General features: G+C 35.8%; 1 pseudogene across 1 annotated transcript; it reads left to right on the top strand.

Annotated features, from left to right (window-relative positions):
• Window positions 1-1,133: 1,133 nt before the first annotated feature.
• Window positions 1,134-11,261, top strand: LOC114194820 (uncharacterized; annotated as a pseudogene). Its single transcript, XR_014984267.1, has 12 exons — window positions 1,134-1,579; window positions 2,434-2,478; window positions 2,804-2,844; window positions 2,933-3,009; window positions 5,733-5,777; window positions 6,747-6,806; window positions 6,893-6,928; window positions 7,568-7,657; window positions 8,297-8,405; window positions 9,596-9,687; window positions 10,347-10,452; window positions 10,960-11,261. The product of XR_014984267.1 is annotated as an uncharacterized LOC114194820 (transcript).
• Window positions 11,262-18,079: the final 6,818 nt, after the last annotated feature.

Genomic DNA, 18,079 nt, shown 5'->3' with positions numbered 1-18,079 from the left:
TGGTATAGTAACAACGTTAAATAGGGTGCCACGTGTCAGTTTCTCAATTTTTTGATTCTTTTTTGAATTTTTTTTTGAATTTTTTTTATTTTGATTTTTTTTAAAAATAAAAAAATTTGCCACGTTTCAAGCTGTCATCGTGCCACGTGACCGTGACAAAGTGATGTGGCAGTGACAATGACAGGTGTCAATATTATGCCAGGTGTCATTTCCTCCGTCTCAATTTGGTCCCTGTATTATAATTTTTGTCTAAATTTAGTCCTTATTTTTGTAAAAATAGTGCAATTTTGTCCCTTTCCAAATTAAAACAAAAATTAATTTTTATATAAATTTTATACAAATATTTTTCTTAAATTTGATATTTTTATTCAAATTGATATTTTTATTATATATTTTTAACATAGCTAAGTTTATTTAAATTTGTGTTTCACATTCAATTTTAGTTAAAATTATTTTCAAATTTTAAATTTATATGTCTTTTATTGTTACATGAACTATTAATTTATGATTTTTTTTCTATTAACATTATTTTCTATTAACAACTTTAAAACAATTTTAAATAAAATTCAATGTAAAATTTTAATTAAATGAACTTAATTTTGTTAAAAATATTTACTTGAAATATCAATTTTGATAGAAATATTTGTGTACATTTATATAAAAATTAAATTAAATTTGATTTCAATTTGGAGAGAAACAAAATTGTTAAATTTTTACAAAAGATTGAGACTGAATTGAGACAAAAATTAAAATAATAAAGGGACCAAATTGAGAAAATGAAAATGACATAAGTGACACGTGTCATTGTCACTGTCACATCACTTTGTCACTGCTATGTGGCATGATGATAGCTTGACATGCTGTAATTTTTTTTAAATTAAAAAAAGATAAAAATTAAAAAAAATAAAAAATTTAAAAACATTAAAAAAATTAAAAAAAATTAAAAAAAAAATTAAAAAAAATTAAAAAAAATTAAAAAAACTGAGGAACTTACACATGCTATTTAACGCTGTTATTATATCACTAATTAACAGACAGGACTACATTGAGATTAAATTTCCAAGGGACCAAATTAAAATGAAAAAGAATAGAAATATCAAATTAAGATTTCGCTAGAACCAAATGCACGATTAAACTTATTTTCTATTTTTTCTCTCTTTTAACGATTCTGGAGGTGCTCCTATCGAACTGAGTTTATTACAATCACTTCTTTCTTCATTCAGCATTGCAAGACACTCTACTCTTTTGCGCCAGCATATCAACTACCGGAGCCACTGCTGCGCGACCGGGAGAGGTCGTTGACGCCGTTTTCTTCTCTGCACGAACTCTTTCGAAAACAATTGCCACGAGGGTTTCTTCAAAACTCAGAATTCTCCTTCGCAGCAGGAACTCTCGTCACTGCTTGAAATCGAAGGTTCTAACAATAACGCGAAGGGAATCGTGGAATTGAGTAATGGAAGGGAATGCGAGAAGCCAGAAAATCGTGGACGTAGGATCGGTTGTGGAAGCCGTTTCAGCTGAGGATGGTGACGCTCCACTCTACAGCCTCGATAGTCTTTGTATGCGGTGTGGTGAAAACGTAAGCTTCTCCCATTTTCCGCCACCGCTTGCTTTTCATTTGGCTTTTCAATGAATTCACAGTGTTCCTTTCTACTTTTTCTCGCACCTCCTGTGTGGTTAACTCAACGATTCAATTCTCCATTCTTATACTATCTTTTTCTTCACTCGGTGAACATTGCAATGTCAGCGCTTCGTTTTCTTCTTCCCCTGCGTCAATACGTTTAATTTGTATTCAGTACACCATTCTTTTTGCGCTTGTTTCTGAACCTTCTCATGTTCTAAACCATGCACCTTGTTTTTTTCTCCTCTTGCTTCGATGCGTTTAATTTATGAGCCGGTGCGGTGTTTAATTTATCTATCAACGCGTTTAGTTGGGGTTTGGGGTTTGTGGGGTGGTACTGAACACCGTTTTGAACTTACAACTGCTTGAATGAGGTAATGTAGTTTTCACTTTGCCCAAGTTTGTAAAAGTGACTTGTAATAGTACTATTTGTTTAGCATAAGCTTTTGGCAGAAAAGTATCAGTGTTAACCATTTTCTAGTTTAATTTAATAATCAATTTTTTTATGTGAAGTTTCATGTACTGGGAACTTAATTAAGCTCTTAATTACGGACTAGGACTAGTAGAATAGTTAGTACTTCATTTATTTACAAGCGACATTGTTACCCGAGTAATTTAGTAATGAATATTTAGACTTTTTTGTGTGTTTCATCTTTTGTGTTGTTCTATCCATATGACCATGTTAAAAATCAATGAAACAATTATTTATTAGTGAAGAAATGATTCAAGTACACCCTAAGCCTTAATATTGTATCTTCATCCAAAATTTTTAAATTTTATCACCTGACCTGAATTTCTGTCATGTTTGTCAGGGGATTACAAGATTTTTATTGACTTTAATTCCTCAGTTCAAAAAGGTATGTCTTGTCTTTTGCTCCATCTGCTCTTGTGATTGGCAAGTGGTTACTGTTTTTGATCCTTCATTGATAGGTATTGGGAATATCATATATGTAGTTAAATTTCACCTTTATTTCTGTTATCCTTATGCTTAGGCCTCATTCACTTTTTTTTTTTCCTGAAGTTTTTTGTTACATATTTCAATCAAATGAATTAGCATTATTGATTCACAAATTAGATAATGGATCATATTACATACTGTTATTTTTATCTGCTGTTTCTTTTGTTTTGTCTGTCCATTTGTTTTCTTAAATATAACACACGCCACATTTACCTTTCCTGCAGAGTTTGCTATCAGCTTTTGGATGTCCACACTGTGGTGAGAGGTAAGCCTTTTAGTCTATGATTATTGGTGCGTTGAATGTTATTGGTTCCTTTAATCTTTCTCATAAGTTATTGATTATTATCTGTCAGGAACAATGAAGTACAGTTTGCTGGTGAAATCACGCGGTTGTCGTTACATTTTGGCAATCACATCAGGCGAGCAGAAGGTTGGGTTTATTCAAATTTCGGCTCCCCATCCCCAAATGATTATTATAAATGATATAACAAAACATATATGGCCTTAGATGAATTCTAAAACATGTTGTAGTAATCATGGTACATACAATACTGATATGGATGGAGGTACTCCAATACTCTTTATCAGCTATCTTCTTTCCATTCAGTTAATGTCCATGCTGGGGTTCTTGACACTAGTGACTGCCCTATTTTGAAGGATGATTTTTCATACTTTTGCTGATGTCTTTCTCTTAAATAGCATCCATGTTTAAGTTAGAAGACCATTGGTGTTAGAATCAACATTTACCTTGTAGGATCATGCTGTCCCATGAGTTGAACACACCCTGGGAAATCCCTTTCTTCTCATTTGTGAAGCCCTACCAACCCATTCGTAGTAACCTTCTCCGTATTGCACTCAACCTTTTCTTTGTCACAACTGCATACCTCAACTCTGTGATTCCATTGTTTCCTAGACTAGTGCCACCTTTAACTTCTATTATTGCACCTTCCTTTGACTGTAGCAACATTTTCAGCTTAGTAATCCTTCCCATACAAGTTAATTTTGTGGGATTGATTATGGCACTAAGCTCAAAGTCTATGACGGTAATCCTTCCCATACAATTGCTGGGTCACCTGCATTGGCCGAATCCAGACTGATAGGCCTTGGAATAGGGGTTGGCGGCTCTAATGCACATTAATTAAGGACAACCCTGGCCCACCATAATTTGCAGCCTCGTGAACTCTCATTGTGATAGGTGTGAGTCGGTGAACCCTCATTGTGATAGGTGTGAGTGGGTGAGTATAAATCCCGCATAAGGCTTGGAAAATTTTACTTAACAAATAAGTATTGTGTGGTTAACTTAAATCCCAAACTTAAATTATAGGAAAGTTCAACAGCATAATTTTCTAGTCAACTAAAAAAAAATAGTATTAAGTATTTCTTTCCCACATTTCTGATTATACTATTTGGATACTGACTTACTATTGTTATAATTTTTAAATCTACTTTTGTTTTAATACTGTGATTTAAGAGGTTATTTTCTTTGTTTATGATATTCTTATGCATATGTACTATATATGTATAATTTTGTATTTTAGGTAAAATCCTAAGATCTTACCATCCAAGTTAAGATCCCCTATCTACGAGTTTCTAATCTCCTCCTCATCCTAGGTAGAATATCGAGTTGAAATTGTAAAAGACATTTATCATGTAATGATGTGAAACTATTTGAAGCAAGATGGCATGCAATCAAGATTGTCAAACTTAGGAGTTCATAGAAGCACGTGGAGGCTTTGTAAACTTGTCTTAAACTCGTAAGAGTTTGCTTACCATAAAAAATGTTAACAATAAAATAACATAGTAACATAGTCGACACCCAAATGGACAGAGACTCACAAGAGAGAACTAGTGAATCACAAAATGTGTGTTCTACATAGGCCCAAAACAAATTGAGTCAGGGCCAATTTTGGCTTTCTCGTACTGTCCAACCAAGCTCACTAAATCAATCCAAAACTCAAATTGTACACGATTTTGCACGAGCCTATAGGTTTGTTTAACTATGTTAGACAATGTTGGAGTGTTTATGTTTGTTTTAACTCCTACTCTCAATTTTGATAAGCCTGCATACAATGATACAAATGCATGGCTACTCTCAATTTTGATAAGCATGCATACAATGATACAAATGCATGGCAAAAGTTAATCATGAGAAGCTTAGTAAAATCAGTAATGGTGAGTTAGAGCATGATTGTGCTCTTCAGTCTTCTTCCATACTCAACCTGGTGAAAATTTTAATCTAGACATTGAAATATTGTAAGCCCCATTTTGGGTGACTGGGAGTTTTCAGTTCAAATGTAATTTTCAAAACAAAATGCATTTAGCCAAAATGGAGCTTGGAATATTTTTTCACTTAATTTTGAAACACATCCTCTATCACCATCATCATTATTTCCACGACTACTGTCACTATTTCTGCCAACACAGTCATCATCACTACTACTAATATTGTCTTTGTTTTGAAATTTACAACTGAAAACTGTGCTGAAAAACTAAAAGCCATTCTCAATGAGGCCATAGGATAGTAACATCCGTTCAAATTTTAAAAGAACTTTCTGGCGTGGCACTATAATGAACTATTTCTTTTTTTAATATTATAGTCTTACTTTGTTCTCTTAGGCATCCTGCCTCCTTCCTCCTGCCGGTGACTTTTCCAGTCTTAGGACCTTATGATGATGTTTGCAAAACACTGCAACTGGCATGACTGGTATATTGTGAGCATTTTACTGAATAAAGTAAGACAGGCACCTCAGTGGTGGAATCTGGAAAGAATGCTGCAGTCCTAGTTCAGCTTTTTCTTGCCCCTTTTCTCACCATGTTTACAAAAGAAATGGTCAAACTGGGATTACAGATCTAATTATGAAGCTAAGAGGCTTTTTGAAAATAGTATATGCATGTTTGTCATACAAAATAGGGAAAGAAATATGAAAATTTAAATTGTCCTTGGTAGAACATTGATTCATATACTAAGTTTTCACTAAACAGTAGGTCTTATTGTATGAAACAGAAGCTCCTCCAGGAAATAGCCGTATAGGATAAATTATGGCCTATGTATGCTTACTTGGGATTATTTTATTTTTATTTGTAAGCTTGTTTTTTTGTTTACCATTATGATAATTTGTTTATACAAGTGTCTGACAAGTTTATTGAATGTAGATGCTAAATCGTCAAGTGGTTAAATCAGAATCTGCTACCATTAAGGTATTTAAATTTGTTGTTTATTTTCTTTATATCTATTTAAACTTGTGTAGTTTGTTTCCTATTTAGATTGTAATCTTGAAAATTCTTTAGTTCATTGACACTGTGGTTCTTGTCTCGTTGAAGTCTTAGGGCTAAGCCACATAGTCTTAGTTGAGCTCAAGTTATCTACCTACCTACCTATTTATCTATCTGCTATCTATCTAGATAGTTAGAAAGATATATATTTTTGTGAACTAAGCAATTTAAAATGTTGATTCTAAATTTTAGTGACTAATCTAGCTCTATTATTGGAAAATTCATTTTCTACTTTGTAATAAAGTTATTCAAAGGGAACCTTGCTTATATGTATGATTGTGCAGATACCTGAACTGAATTTTGAGATTCCACCAGAGGCTCAGTGTGGTAGTCTGTCAACGCTACTTCTAATACATATTTCAATTTACTTTGTTGTTTTCTGTTCCTGACAATGACAGGTTTGCTTGTTCAATTTTTTTTCCTGGCTAGGGCGGGGAGTTACCTGTTATTTCTTTTGTCAGTAGTGGAAATCTCCATTCTCAACACTGCATTTTTATTTTAAAATGGCTAAATTTACTCTGCCTGTGTATAGTCATCTAGTGAATAAAGATGTCAATGTGTCCTTTCTGTTTGGTCAAAACAAGTGCTGAATTATAAAGAAGAGATTGCTATCCTTTTAGTCTATTGATTTAGTTATTTTGATTTAGTTTAGATTTCTGAAGCTCTAGGTCCGACTCAATCATATCATAACTTTGGCAGTTTCCATATGCACCCTGTATTTTTGTCGCCAGGATGATGCCCATCGTGAATATTATTCTTAGTTTCTACAATTGGAAATGTAAATTGTAGGCATCAGAGAACTGTAACGCTCCTTTTGTGAAAATTCATGAACATTGAACTGTTGAAAATTTGTAGTCAAATAATTCAACTATATCTTTTGATCTTTAATTATAGGTGGAAGGGATACTTATGAGAGCAGCTGATGAACTTCAGGCCCTTCAAGAGGAACGCAAAGTACTATTTGTTTCTGCGCTATTTTTTTTTTGAAATATGAGTTTCTCTTTAAATAACTTAACTATTGTTATGCTTTCTACCTGTAGCTCCAGAGACCGCTGAAGCAATTGATCAGTTCTTGGTGAAACTGCGAGCCTGTGCAACAGGAGAATCAACTATCACCTTTATTCTTGATGATCCTGCCGGAAACAGCTTCATCGAAAACCCGTAAGCAATTATACCTTGTAGATGTTTTTTAAATGAATAAAAGTATTTTAATAGAGAAGATATTATAAAAGTAGAGGCTAAGGTATCCTTTACATACTAGTAAATGAAAAAAGGCAGTCAGTGATAACATATGGGGGAGCAATCTCCTGGATTTGTTGTTCAAGAGATGAGTGTGGTTTAGTTTTTAAATTGTGTTGACCTCTGTATGCGCTCAAATTTAGTCACGTTGTGCTTAGTCAAAATGAAACATCTGTCTACAATGTTGACATGTACTCGGATCACTTATCGGGTAAAAACTCGATAATATTTATTTGCTTTCTTGAGTACTGTGTCAATGCGAAGTGCCAATTTTATATCCTATATTGTTGCATGAACAATTCTTGGTATTTCTTCCAGTGTTGAGCCTAACAATGGAAAGATATTCCTTACTTTCAAGAAGTAATTGTTATGGCATCCACATGTGATGCCTGTGGCTACCGCAACTCTGAGATATGCTGATTCTTGAGTGTGGCTGTCTTTTTAGGGCATGAATATAATTAATTTTCACCTTGCAGTTGAAACCTGGTGGACGAATTCCTGAAAAGGGGAAGAAAATTACTCTTTCTGTGAAGAATGTCAATGACCTTAGCCGTGATGTAATAAAGGTCTGTTATTCTTTTCGTGATCTTAACTAATCTCAACCCAGTATTTTCTTATTTATATATGTTTAGGGATGAATGATGGATCTTGTAGTTTATCCTTGCATTTAGGGAGCACTTAATTTTCTTACTTCTAGTATGCAATTACTGCAAATTGGGTTCAGTAAAAGAAATCTCATTAAAAAGAAGGTACTTTGGGTTTTAGTTATTGAGGTTATAACCTTCAAATGTAGGGAAAAATGTAAGCTTCTAAACTTGTTTTGCTGAAAGTGTAAATTAACTAACTATAGAAACTAATCATGAGAGATCTTTCAGTGCCACTTTAAAATTTTGCTTTATTCTTCAATTTATTTTGACATCTCACTTGCATGGAACTATAGCATTTTAAGGAATTAAATTCGCATTTTGGGGTTATCAGAAGGCTGAAATGATTCATCAAAAGATAACTTAGAAACGTTAACATGAACATGTTCTGTTTTCAATAATATGTCAAAAGTTGTAATGATACACATACAGTCTTGCTTGTAAAGATAACCTGTGAAAAATGTCATGATGGTACCCATGTAGGCCAGACCATTTTAAACATTATGCAATCTGAGATCTATACCTTTTATATCTATTGACTGAGTAGTTTGGTTTGATTAGTCTGATACTGCAAGTGTAAAAGTTCCGGAACTTGACTTGGAGCTGGCAAGCGGAACCCTTGGAGGAATAGTTACAACTGTTGAAGGTTTAATCACAAGAATTGGTGAAAGTAAGTATCCATTCTATCAATCACATAAATTATAATCTAGTCACCATCCTAATGAGATAGGAGGATTAGGAGCCATCTTTGTGAAAGGAAAGGACATCATAGTACCCATACACTATGTTCAGCTTCAATTGTAACAAAATGATGAAAACATTTTTCTTTGCGATAGATCTTTCAATTTTAACCACTTTAATGTCATTATTTGTTTCTCTCATTCCAAAATCTATCTCAAATATGTTTTGAAAGTCTTCTAATTGCCAAATTTGTATCTGTTTTGGAAGGGTGGAGTTTATAAACTGTTCTCTTTTATCATGTTTATGATGTTCTTGATCCTGTGGTGTGATTTAGTTTTTAATATAATCTAGGGTTAAATATGCTTTTAGTCCTTAAACTTTGATGTAAAATTGGAATTTTTCCTTATTTCAAACTTGGATACAATTTGGTCCCCAAACTTTAAAAATGAATAGATATAATCCTTCTAACCTAACTGTGTTAAATTTTTTTGATGTGTCAAATGACATTTCAAGCTAGTGTTTGAGTTGTTTACATTGTTTGACGCTTTCCAGCTCAAATGGAAGTCTGGAATGCATTTATTTTTAAAGTTTGGTGACCAAAATGTATCAAAGTTTGGGACATTGATGAATTCCAAGCGTCAAGTTTAGAGACTACAAACATATTTAACTCTATAATCTATTTACTTTTTCTAGAATGTATCAATGTAGAATATAATTATATGTGATTTGTGTTGGAAAACTGACTAACCAAAAACAAAATAGCACTTCCTAAGGTGTGTAGATTCACTGTCCTTAAGGACTTATCCGTAGTGTATTGCGCAAGTCCCCTAGGATACAACAGAAACTTCCCGGATTATCCTGAGGATCTCAGAACTAGCAAGAAAATACTCCTCTTTATAGAGGAAGTAACCTAGGACAACAGAAGAAAATAAAGGAGAGAGAAGAGAGCCAAGAGAATTGAGAAGGTGTGTTTTAGGAGAGCACTATATCACCTATTTATAGGTGTGAATGAGGGATGGTGATGGGTTAAAATCTCATGGCTCATGATGAATATCCTGTAACAGCTCAACAACAATCATATTGTTGTAAATACCAAATCGAAACTGATCTAGCTATAATGGCCAAAATGCAACTGCATATTTTGTAATAAACAGATTTTACAACAATTTGCATGTTCAGGCCTTGAGAGGGTCCATGGCTTTACTTTTGGAGATAGTTTTGATGAAAATAGTAGAAGCAAGTGGATAGACTTTAAAACAAGACTAAACAAGGTAACACGTGACTATTTATGAGAGTTGGTTTAATTTCTCCACTTTATAATTCTATTTATCAGGTTATTATTGCAATTTTTTATATTTATTCTTTGCACAATGTCTTGTGGCCGACTGGAAAAAGAGGGAAGATGCGCAATACATAACATCAGGCATTGTAAATTCTTTTGTATTTCTAAAGTGGTCCTCTTGTATTGCTGGTTCTCTTTTAGGAGGAGACTTTGTCCTGTTTTGTTCCCCTCTTGACACTTCAGTTTGATAAATTTTATCATAAAAAAGAAATGGACAACAAAGAGTGATAGAGATATATACATGTTATCTCTTATATGTTATCTCTTCTGTTTTTTTTGGTTGTTAGGTTTTTTACTTGGGTTTTCTGATGATTCCTTTTGTATATCAAAGAGAAAAGGGTTTAAGGAATTTTAACCAAATGCACTCTACAAGATGGGTCCCTTTCTGAGCAACAAAGACCGTGGTCATGTTCCATGCTACTTTTGAGCTACATCACTTGTTGGATGTTTCTCTAATACCAACCACTAATAGACTGCATATTCCTGTCTTTGAATTTGAAGGCTTGGATTTTACTCAACCCATTTAAACTTATTGGTTCAAGGTCTTAATCCCAATTTTTCTTATCTGCATCCTTTCATTGTATGCAGTTTCTTAGCTTGGAAGAAGCTTGGACTCTAATTCTTGATGATGCATTAGTCAATTCTTTTATAGCACCTGCAACTGATGATATGAAAGAGGACAAACAATTAGCATGTAAGTTTTCCAACTCAGATAAATAAAGCTATACTTTGTGCAGATAAAGTTGACATTTTCTGAGTTGAATTTGTGAATATCTGTTTTATCCCCTTTCCATTTCTATCGCAATACTGATTTCATTCACTGTCCATATCTTTGGCATCATAGACATGAGGAATTTTCCCTTTCTTTTTCTTTTTCTATACATAATGGAAAGTTTAAACATGGATCTTTTATTCCATAAAATATCTGATTCGATTCCACTATTTGAGTTGCTAGAAACCCGAATCCAGTGTAGACCATCATCTGAACAAACAAACAAAATTAAGTTTATTTCAGACATTTACCCTTGTTAGGGATTGGTGCTGCAACCTTTTGCTTTACAGTGGGTCCTGAGTAGGCTGAAAATTGGATTTCATGTGATGAACGGGTCTAATGTGGTGTATGTGAAAATATGATTGTGGTTATCTAGAGTGTGATGCATAGTTTTTGATGTATTGTGGTTTTGTGTTTGGCAATGTCCAGTTGAGGAATACGAGAGGTCATGGGAACAAAATGAAGAATTAGGTCTGAATGATATGGACACCTCTTCTGCCGAAGTTGGTTCTAAAACTGAGTGAACATCATGTGATTTCCTCTCCTCACACTCCCAACCAAAACAAATGGAAGTATTAATGTGATAGTTTGATATCATTGAGAGAGAAGATTGGAAAAGTCTTTTGTCTTCAGCCTCATTAACTTGTATCATCCTTCTAGAATAGTTCGGCTGAAAGATGTAACTTATCGTGAGTTACTAAGTTAATTGTTTTCTATTTTTGTTTTTCTGATTTTGTGGTCTCCTGAAATTGTTTCTTAGAGCAATTTTTTTCTTCTTCCCCTTTTTGGCATACAAGCGATAATTACCAAATGTTGTAATATATTAGTATCACCAAAGATACACTTGAGATATACTGGATATTTCCTTACTTGTTAACAAATTTAAATTTGTTTAGTCTTCATTGTGAGGTGTATGAGCTGGCAAAACACACGCATGTACTTTTTCCTCTTAAGAAAAAAAACACTTCTTTTTATCTTGTTCTTACATCTAGGATCCCTATAATGTTTCAAACATTATAATGTTCTTTAAATTAATAGCTTCTTTATATGTAAAAATATCACATTGATCACTAGTATGTGTTAAGCATATACAATCAAATATAAACTTACTCTTTATATTTTTCTTTGGGTAAAAAAAGATGTGAGTATGACTTTTAGCACAAGCACTTATTGATTGAACAACACTAGATCATCTTGCTTAAGTCTGATGAATTTTAGAGAGTATGATGGTACTACAACTTCATAGAATACAGTTTAGACGATTCATGATCATAACACGATGACATGTAATAGTATGTAATGATTTGTTTATATTTATTATAATCAAAACTTTATCCACTAAGAGATTGTATAGAGGTTTTAGACAAGAGTAAACTATTTGGGTCTTAACAAAAAGGATTTGCACACAAACACTAATAATAATCTTTTACAAGACATATGCAAATATAAGTAAATGACTAATGATTATTAGCCATTCTAAATGAACTTGTTGCTTTATGTACAATACTTGAGATTGAGACTGAAAATATATGAGTAGTGGATTTGTAGGACCACTCTCTCTCTTTTATTTATAATGAAACAAGTACATGGAATACAAAGAGATTGCACTAGGATCCTAGGTGTATAATTAGATACAGCAATAGATACAGTAGTAGAAGTTTTCCACACTCTACACCCTATACATAGGGTTAATGATACAATAGAAGTAATAATTCTAACACTCCCTCTCAAGCTGAAGCATACAAATTGTATGAACCAAGCAAGGAACAAATGAACTCAATCTGAGGTCCCCATAATGACTTGGTCAACACATATGCAAGTTGGTCATTTGACCCAACGAACTCAGTACAAATTTCCTTGGTCATCAGTTTTTCTCGAACAAAGTGGCAGTCAATTTCTGTGTTTAGTTCTCTCATGAAACACTGGATTTGATGCAATGTGGAGAGCAGCCTGGTTGTCACACTACATCTTCATGGTCTGAATTTCACAAAAGTTAAGCTCCCGAAGAAATTGCTTTACCCATATGAGTTCACACGTGAGAGACGCCCTTGTCCGATATTCAGCTTCAACGGTGGATCGGACCACTACATTTTGCTTCTTACTTTTCTAAAAGATAACATTTCCTCTAAGGAGGTCACAATATCCCATAGTAGAGCGTTTGCCAATAGGGGAGCCTGCCCAATCAGCATCACAATACCTAGAGATTTGAACATTTCCTTTATCTTGATATAGCAAACCTTGTCCTGGAGCCTTCTTGAGGTACCTTAAAATACGGATGATAGCATTCCAATGTCCAAGACATGGAGTCTGCATAAACTGGCTAACAATTCCAACTACAAAAGATAGATCAGGCCTCGTAATAGTGAGATAAATTAACTTTCCAACAAGCCTCCTATATCTCTCTAGATCAGAGAATAATTCGCCTTCTTCTGTTGTTAACTTCTGATTTGGGTCCATAGGACTGTCTATTGGTCTGCAGTCAATCATACATGTTTCTTGTAATATATCAAGAGCATATTTCCTTTGGGAGATTACAACTCCATCTTTTGATTGAGCTACTTCAATGCCCAAGAAGTATTTGAGGCTTCCGAGATCCTTGGTTTGAAAATGTCTACACAAGTGCTCCTTCAGTTGAGATATTCCAGCAATATCATTTCTTGTAATAACAATATCATCAACATATACTATTAGGTAGACACACTTCTCAGGAGAGGTATGTTTGTAAAAGACTGAGTGATCTGCCTTACTATGTCTTAACCCAAATTTCTGAACAATGGAGCTGAATTTTCCAAACTAAGCTCGTGGTGATTGTTTGAGGCCATATAAAGAGCGATGCAATTTGCATACCATACCAGACTCCCCCTGAGCAACAAACCAGGAGGTTGCTCCATGTAAACTTCCTCCTCAAGATCACCATGAAGGAAGGCATTTTTGATATCTAATTGATGAAGCGGCCAGTGACGTATTGTTGCCATTGCAAAGAAGAGGCGAATAGTAGTCATCTTGGCCACGGGAGAGAAAGTGTCACAATAGTCAAGGCCATAAACCTGAGTGTACCCTTTTGCAACCAATCGGGCTTTGAGCCGATGAACCTGACAATCAGGGCCAACTTTAATTGCATACACCCATCGGCAACCAACAACCTTCTTGCCCGATGGGAGGGGCACGAGCTCCCAAGTATGATTGCTTTCAAGAGCCTACATCTGTGCAATCATGGCTTGTCGCCATCCAGGATGATCAAGTGCTTCATTCACATTTTTGGGAATAACAACAGAGGACACTGAGGATAAAAGTGAACAATAGGAAGACGATAATCTGTGATAGCTAAGAAAATTATAAATGGGATGTGGATTTCAAGAGGAACGAGTACCTTTTCTGAGAGCAATGGGCCAACTTGAATCACTTTCACCAGAAGTCGTGGGATCAAGAGATGAGGTAGAAGAATCTGAAGTAGGGTATTCACCATGTTCTTGAAAAACTGGACTATTCGTCGGCATCCTGTGTTGGAGAGAATCAATAAGTGGAGATAATGGCTCAGGAGGACTTTGATCGAGACTTGGAATGACAGGGACATTGGAAATATTGTACTCAACCACAGGAATAGGAAGGACCTGCTGTATGACATGAACATCTTGAACAAATGGAGAGAAATAAGAGGTTTGTTCAAAAAATGTAACATTGGCAGACATGTAATATTTCTTGGTTTCAGGAGACTAACATCGATACCCTTTTTGAAGTCGTGAATAGCCCAAGAAAACACATTTGAGAGAGCGAGCAGAAAGCTTATCTAACCCTGGAGACATGTCATGAACAAAAATACACAACCAAAAACTCTAGAAGAAGTGTGAAAGAGAGGATTATCTGAAAATAGAATGGAGAAAGGGACCTTATGATTGAGAGAGGAAGATGGCATCCGATTAATAAGAAAACCTCCAGTTAAGAAGGCATCTCCCTAGTGATGGACAAGAGCGTTGACACTAAGCAAAAGGGTACGAGCAGTTTCAACTAAGTGTCTATTTTTTCTTTCTGCTATGCCATTTTGTTGTGGCGTATGAGGACAAGTAGACTGATGTAGGATACCATGGGAACTCAAAACATTAGAAAAAATAGACGAAAAGTACTCTCTGGCATGTCACTTCTTAAGATTTTGATTACTTGACCAAATTGATTCTTGATTTCATTCAATAAGGATGTGAAGATGGATAACAATTCATAACGATCTTTCATAAGATAAATCCAAGTACATCTCGAATATTCATCAATGAAAGTAACAAAATACCTAAAGCCAAAAGATGAGACATGACTAGGTCCCCAGATATCGGAATGGATGATAGAAAAACTAGAAGTACACTTTGATTGAGACCTTTTAGGAAAGGTAGATCTAACATGTTTTCCTAGTTGACATGACTCACATTCTAAGGTCTGGAGACTACTAAGTTCAGGAAACATTTTCTTTAACTTGGACAGGTGAGGGTGACCAAGCCGATCATGTAACATTTTAGGATTGGGAGCTGCAACACATGACACACGTGGACGAGATCCAAAATGGTATAATCCGCCCGCTTCATATCCTTCTCCAATCTATCTCCTCGAGCCATGCTCATGTATAACAAAAGATTTGTTATCGAAGGTTACAGAGCAATTCAATGTTTTAGTTAACTGACTTAAAGAAATTAAATTGAAAGGATAATTAGGGACAAAAAGGACAAATTTTAGATTTAAGGAGGGAGATAGGATGGCTTGACTGACTCCCTTTGAGGATGTTTTAGAACCATTCGCAAGGGTTATAAAATGAGATTTTTCTCGGAATGAAATGGTTGAGAACAAGGAGGTATTACCAGAAATGTGATCAAAAACACCAAAGTCAATTACCCATGAATTGTGACCTTCCATGGATTGAGAGATGCAAACAGTTGATGTACTTGGAGCTTGAGATGACTGTGCCAAGCTGTTGGACTTGAGTCGTAGGTACTCTTGATACTCGTCCTCAGTGAACTTGGATTCAGTAGTATCTGCCTAGGAGACATTGGCTGTTTTGGCAGGAAAACCATGTAAAGTGTAGCAGTTTTCCTCGGTATGACCAATCCTTTTACAATACGTACACTAAGGACGCTCGCGACCTCTACGTCCACCTCCTCTAGTTCCACGTCCTCCTCTTCCTCGGGTGGCGACCATGACAGATGGTTCCATTACTGCAAGAGTTTCTGGAGTTTGAAGAGTTAGAACACGTATCATGCGGGAGATCAAAGTGTCCATGGAAGGAACCTCATGAGAGGTCAAAAGTTGATCTTGGATATGATTAAAGTCTGGATGTATAGCACGGAGGATCATCACCATATAGTACTTGTCATGTTTTTTCTTTATTTCATCTAGAGAGTCAACTTCCAAGAACATTCGAAGTTCTTCCACAACAGATTGAGCGTCATTCATGAATGAAATCATATCATGGTTAGTCATTTTCAGAGATGCCAACTTGTTCGCCGAATCATAGAGGTGCTGGATATCATTTGCATAGATATTCTGAGTTCTCTTCCAAAACGAGTGGCATGTTTTGAAGGCTCGGAGGGACATCAAAAGTCGTGGTTCCACCGACTGCCACAATATAGCACATAGTTGAAAATCTGTTTGTTTCCATTGTTCAGCTTTTTTAAAGGTACGTGGCTACCATCTTTCTCAAGGTGGTCGTGATGTCTTTGACCGAGAAACCACATCTCGACGGCAGCAGACCAAGATAAGTAATTTTGGCCATTTAGTTTCTCGAAAGTAATGTAGGGGCTTCTAGAGAATGAAATAGCACTCCTAGTACCTCAGTGGCCATATCTGATCAAGAGAATAAAAAAAAAAGCAGAGAGGATCTCAGAATACAGTGACGATTTTCGAATATCCTAGGGAGATTTCCATAAGGGGTGCTATTGGAGTTCACCGGAACAAAGTTTTGAAGGTCAAAACGAGTAAAGGAGGCTCTAGTGATGGCTATGAAGGTGGTGCGATGACAAATCAACGACTAGACGACGGCGCATGGACGACACACGCCACACTGCTGTGAACTGAGATGACACGCGTGGAGGCGCGTGGCGACGATTATGCCTTCGACATCAGTAGGGTTGGCTATCGCTCGGAGAGGCAGTCCGAATCTGGTGGTTTCCAGACGGAACTACGACGACGGATGACGATTGACGGCGGCAGAAGACTGCAAACGGTGGCAGACAGTGTTGAAATGTTGTTTGACAGTGTTGGGTAGCTAAAAAAAACATTAGGTGGTTCTAAAACGAGATGAAATGAACTTGGACAGTCGCGGATAGCGGCGGTGACTAACAACGGTCAACCGCGGACAACGGTGACGGATGGTGGCAGACCAGATGAGACAGAAACTAGAGCGGGTCAATCCCGCTCTGATACCAACTTGAAATTGAGACTGAAAATATATGAGTAGTGGACTTGTAGGACCACTCTCCCTCTCATAGGACCTAGTTGTATCCTTTCAAGTCTTTCGAATCCTTCTAGTATCCGATCTCTAAAACAATTGTCTTCCAGCTTCGATAGATCTCGTCCAAAGCATGAAAGGATGATTCTTGCAAGAGACACTCTAATGCTAAAGTCAACACTTGTGATATCATAGATTCTCAAGTAGTAATTAATTGCTTAATGAATACAAGGGATACCGTGCTATTTATACCTTTTTACTTACACATAAGTCCATTTGAGGTGGGTGAATTTACCCAAAAGTTGTTGCTGGTCTTTGGTTCTTGGTTGTCAGTTTCTTGATGAAGGTGTTGGTTTGAGGGTCGATATGTATGGGATAGGCAGCTTATGAGAACATGGGAAGTTGGTATACTAACCTCCTAATCTTGGTGGGGTAGGACTGAGTACGAATAGTACATCAACCTCCCCCTCCCAATCTTAAAGTGTTTCATGTGAAAGGTATAGCTAGAACTCGACCTTTGATTGTGTTATATTCAGTAAACAACCATATGGGTGTTTTTGAAAATAAATTTTGTAGGTCTTTGGCCGTGAACCTTGTGGGTATACTAGTCCTTCAGTCTTGAGGAGCGAAGCCACGTGCAGACTTGAAGTGTGATTGAATGGTGGCTTTGTTTGGTGTCAGTGTGTTTTTCAAGGTGTTTTTTGGCGGTTGAGCCTTGGGTTTAGTGAGTTGCGACTCTTTTGACTTTTGGTAGGGGTTCTAAAGTTGAAGAGTTTTGAAAGATTTCTATATAAGAGGATTCATTTCACTGTTTGCGTCATTATTTCTGATCTCCTTCCTTGAAGTACTTTCCCATCTCTGAATTTTGTGCAATCTTGTTCACTTTGAAGGTATGTCGACTTCTTTCAGTGGTTCTAATTTAGGTGGTTCTAGTGCAAGTATTGGTTTGTATTTCTATGTTACCCAGCCAAAGGATCCCATCTCTTGGCTTTCATTAGTGGGGAGGCCAAAATCGTGCTTGTTGGATGGCTACATCCAATCCTTTAAGAGGTTCAAGGAAAGGTTCTTTTGAGTTGGCATGACCTCAACTGTCCGGTGTTTGTATTTTCACGGGGCCAACCATAA

This window comes from Vigna unguiculata, chromosome 8, assembly GCF_037176805.1.
Source record: "Vigna unguiculata cultivar grain cowpea cultivar isolate G323 ecotype 2 chromosome 8, ASM3717680v1, whole genome shotgun sequence".
Taxonomy (NCBI): domain Eukaryota; kingdom Viridiplantae; phylum Streptophyta; class Magnoliopsida; order Fabales; family Fabaceae; genus Vigna; species Vigna unguiculata.
The sequence above is the reverse complement of the archived record's forward strand: the minus strand, read 5'-3'. Positions and strand labels throughout refer to the sequence as shown.